The sequence below is a fragment of the Phyllobates terribilis genome, unplaced genomic scaffold, assembly GCF_046119375.1.
Source record: "Phyllobates terribilis strain yellow unplaced genomic scaffold, ASM4611937v1 Scaffold_2__4_contigs__length_985480577, whole genome shotgun sequence".
NCBI lineage: Eukaryota > Metazoa > Chordata > Amphibia > Anura > Dendrobatidae > Phyllobates > Phyllobates terribilis.
Window position 1 is genome coordinate 925325820 of NW_027362762.1, and position 5072 is coordinate 925330891.

The following is a 5072-nucleotide window of genomic DNA, read 5'->3' on the forward strand; positions in this document are numbered from 1 at the left end:
TCCCCCCTAATTTAATAGCTAGCAAAGGCTAGGCAGACAGCTGGGGGCTGATATTAATAGCCCAGGAAGGGTGCCATGAATATTGGCCCCCTCCCAGGCTAGAAACACCAGCCGTCAGCCGCCCCAGAAATGGCGCATTCATAGGATGCGCCAATTCTGGCACTTAGCCTCGCTCTTCCACGCTGCCCTGTAGCGGTGGCAGGGGGTAATAGGGCTGGGGTTGATGTCAGCTTATAATGCCAGCTGACATCAAGCCCAGGATAGTAATGGAGAGGCGTCTATAAGACACCCCCATTACTAACCCCATAGTCAAAGTTAAAAGAAAACACAAACACCCAGAATAAAGTCCTTTAATTGAAATAAAGACACAATCCTTTATTGTTCTAAATTAAACCATACTTACCATCACGCCCATTCCAGCTGAAGCCAACGATCTCCTGCAATAAAAGAAAAATAATAAAGCAACATCATCCTTACCTTTCCATGGTTCCCACGACAGCTTCAGCTCTGCTACATCGAGATGACAGGCTGGACCGCAGCAGAACGCTGCCAACCAGCCTGTCATCCCGCAGACACTGAGAAGCGCAGGCATGCTTGCGCTCTGCAGTGTCTGGCTGTGACGGCATAAAGATGAGACGAGTTCATGTCCAATGAACTCGGCGCACCTCATGCACGTCACTGACAGCGTGGGAGAATTCTCCTGCACTCAGCGCTTCAGTGTGAGAATTCTCCCACGCTGAAGTGCTGAGTGCAGGAGAATTCTCCCACGCTGTCAGTGACGTGCATGAGGTGAGCTCATGTCCAATGAACTCAGCTCACCTCCTGCACGTCACTGACAGCGTGGGAGAATTCTCCTGCACTCAGCGCTTCAGTGTGAGAATTCTCCCACGCTGAAGCGCTGAGTGCAGGAGAATTTTCCCACGCTGTCAGTGACGTGCATGAGGTGAGCCGAGTTCATTGGACATTAACTCGGCTCATCTGGATGCCCTCACAGAGAGACACTGTGGAGCTCAAGCAAGCCTGCGCTTCTCAGTGTCTGCGGGATGACAGGCTGGATGGCAGCGTTCTGCTGCGGTCCAGCCTGTCATCTCGATGTAGCAGAGCTGAAGCTGTCATGGGAACCACGGAAAGGTAAGGATGATGTTGCTTTATTATTTTTCTTTTATTTCAGGAGATCGTTGGCTTCAGCTGGAATGGGTGTGACTGTAAGTATGGTTTAATTTAGAACAATAAAGAATTGTGTGTTTATTTCAATTAAAGGACTTTTTTCTGGGTGTTGTGTTTTTTTAAATACTTTACTAGAAATTCATGGTGGTCATGTCTAATATTGGCGTGACCCCATGAATTTTGGGCTTAGGGCCAGCTGATAATGCCAAGCTGGCCCTAACCCCTTTATTACCCAGTGAGCCACCGCATCAGGGCCCTGGATGAGTTGGGTACAGCGCCAGAAGATGGCGCTTCTATGAACGCGCCATTTTCCGGGGTGGCTGCGGACTGCAATTTGCAGCGGGGGTGGCCCAGAAAGCTTGGGCCTCCCTGCGCTGCGGATTCCAGCCCCCAGCTGCATAGTTGTACCTGGCTGGACACAAAAACAGGGCGAAGCCCCACGTCAATTTTCTTTAAATTACTTCATGAAATAATTAAGAAAAAAAGGGCTTCCCTATATTGTTGTGTCCGGCCAGGTACAAATAGGCAGCTGGTGGTTGGGGGCAGCCCGTTCCTGCCTGCTGCACCTGACTGGACACAAATATAGTGCGAAGCCCCACGTCAATTTTTTTTTAATTATTTCATGAATCTCCTGAAATAATTAAAAAAAATTGAAGTGGGGCTTCGCACTATATTTGTGTCCAGCCAGGTACAGCAGGCAGGAATGGGCTGCCCCCAACCACCAGCTGCCTATTTGTACCTGGCCGGACACAACAATATAGGGAAGGCCTTTTTTTCTTAATTATTTCATGAATTTCATGAAATAATTAAAAAAAATTGAAGTGGGGCTTCGCACTATATTTGTGTCCAGCCAGGTACAGCAGGCAGGAACGGGCTGCCGCCAACCACCAGCTGACTATTTGTACCTGGCCGGACACAACAATATAGGGAAGTACTTTTTTTCTTAATTATTTCATGAATTTCATGAAATAATTAAAAAAAAAATACGTGGGGCTTCGCCCTATTTTTGTGTCCAGCCAGGTACAACTAGGCAGCTGGGGGCTGTAATCTGCAGCGCAGGGAGGCCCAAGCTTTCTGGGCCCCCCCCCGCTGCAAATTGCAGTCCGCAGCCACCCCGGAAAATGGCGCGTTCCTAGAAGCGCCATCTTCTGGCGCTGTACCCAACTCATCCAGGGCCCTGGTGCGGTGGCTCACTGGGTAATAAAGGGGTTAGGGCCAGCTTGGTATTATCAGCTGGCCCCAAGCCCAAAATTCATGGGGTCACGCCAGTATTAGACATGACCGCCATGAATTTCTAGTAAAGTATTTAAAAAAAACACAACACCCAGAATAAAGTCCTTTAATTGAAATAAACACACAATTCTTTATTGTTCTAAATTAAACTATACTTACCATCACGCCCATTCCAGCTGAAGCCAACGATCTCCTGCAATAAAAGAAAAATAATAAACCAACCTCATCCTTACCTTTCCATGGTTCCCACGACAGCTTCAGCTCTGCTACATTGAGATGACAGGCTGGACCGCAGCAGAACGCTGCCATCCAGCCTGTCATGCCGCAGACACTGAGAAGAGCAGGCATGCTTGCGCTCCTCAGTGTCTCGCTGTGACGGCATCCAGATGAGCCGAGTTCATGTCCAATGAACTCAGCTCACCTAATGCACGTCACTGACAGCGTGGGAAAATTCTCACGCTGAAGTGCTGAGTGCAGGAGAATTCTCCCACGCTGTCAGTGACGTTCATGAGGTGAGCTCATGTCCAATGAACTCAGCGCACCTCATGCACCTCACTGACAGCGTGGGAAAATTCTCCTGCACTCAGCACTTCAGCGTGAGAATTCTCCCACGCTGTAAGTGACGTGCATGAGGTGAGCCGAGTTCATTGGACATGACCTCGGCTCATCTTTATGCCGTCACAGAGAGACAATGTGAAGCGCAAGCAAGCCTGCTCTTCTCAGTGTCTGCGGGATGACAGGCTGGATGGCGGCGTTCTGCTGCGGTCCAGCCTGTCATCTTGATGTAGCAGAGCTGAAGCTGTCGTGGGAACCATGGAAAGGTAAGGATGAGGTTGCTTTACTATTTTATTTTTATTACAGGAGATCGTTGGCTTCAGCTGGAATGGGCGTGATGGTAAGTATGGTTTAATTTAGAACAATAAAGAATTGTGTCTTTATTTCAATTAAAGGACTTTATTCTGGGTGTTTGTGTTTTTTTTAACTTTGACTATGGGGTTAGTAATGGGGGTGTCTTATAGACGCCTCTCCATTACTAACCTGGGCTTGATGTCAGCTGGCATTATAAGCTGACATCAACCCCAGCCCTATTACCCCCTGCCACCGCACCAGGGCAGCGTGGAAGAGCAAGGCTAAGTGCCAGAATTGGCGCATCCTATGAATGCGCCATTTCTGGGGCGGCTGACGGCTGGTGTTTCTAGCCTGGGAGGGGGCCAATATTCATGGCTCCCTTCCTGGGCTATTAATATCAGCCCCCAGCTGTCTGCCTAGCCTTTGCTAGCTATTAAATTAGGGGGGACCCCACGTCATTTTTTTTGGGGGGTCCCCCATTTTAATAGCTAGTAAAGGCTATGTATTCAGCTGGGGGCTGATATTAGTAGCCTGGGAAGTTCCGTGGGTATTACCCCCTTCCCAGGCTTCAAACATCTGCCCCAGCTGTCTGCTTAACCTCCGCTAGAGCCTAAAATTAAGGGGAACCCCACGCCAATTTTTTTAATAATAAATCCTTTATTTTAATACTAAATGACAAGTACAGTAACCAACACTATCACTGTACTTCATATATATGTGACTGACATGTTTCTATCTATCTAATCTATGTGTGAAGCTCTATTCTGTCTGTTATAAATTGTCGGGTACAGATGCTGAATTGCCGGCCGGCTTTCTTAAAGAGACGGTGCATGAAAACACTATTATTTTTTTTAATAAATCCTTTACACTAAATGACAAGTACAGTAAGCAACACTGTCACTGTACTTCATATATATGTGACTGACATGTTTCTATCTATCTAATCTATGTGTGATTCTCTATTCCTTCTATTCTAAATTGTCGGGTACCGCTGCTGAATTGCCGGCCGGCTTTTTTAAAGAGACGGTGCATGAAAACACTATTATTTTTTTTGATAAATCCTTTACGCTAAATGACAAGTACAGTAAGCAGCACTTTCACTGTACTTCGTATATATGTGCCTGACATGTTTATATCTATCTAATCTATGTGTGAAGCTCTATTCTTTCGGTTCTAAATTGTCGGGTACTGGTGTATGCCGCTGCTGAATTGCCGGCTTTTCATGTTTCACTGTTGGCACTGTTCCCATCGATTTGGGCAATCACTGTAATGCCACAACCACCATGGCTGTGGCATTACAGTGAGTGGCAGACAATCCCTGCATGATTGGTGCTCTAAATAGCACCAGACATGCAGGACACGCTTTTGGTGCACGAACAGTTATCGAACATAACCTCGAACAGCCGAATTTTTTGCAAATCGTTCGGGTTCGTCGAACAACTCGAACACCGCCCAAAACAGCTCGAATTTGAGATTGGTGAACAGTTCTAGTCGAACACCGCTCATCTCTAGTCATAACCATGGATACCTAATGTCCAGCAATACCTGCATCCAATAATCATCTCCAGGGAGATCAAAGAAGATCTTCACCTACCTGTGAGTCCTACAACCATCAGAAGATGCCTACTTGAAGCCAAACTATTTGCAAGAAACCCTTGTAAGATACAATTGTTGAAAAAAAGTCATGTTCAACAGGTTACTGTTGCCAAAGAACACATTGACTGGCCTAAAGAGAATGGCGCAACATTCTATGGACAGATGAACATGGAATTCAAGCCACAGAACATTGTGAAGACTGTAAAACATGGAGGTGCAAGCATAAT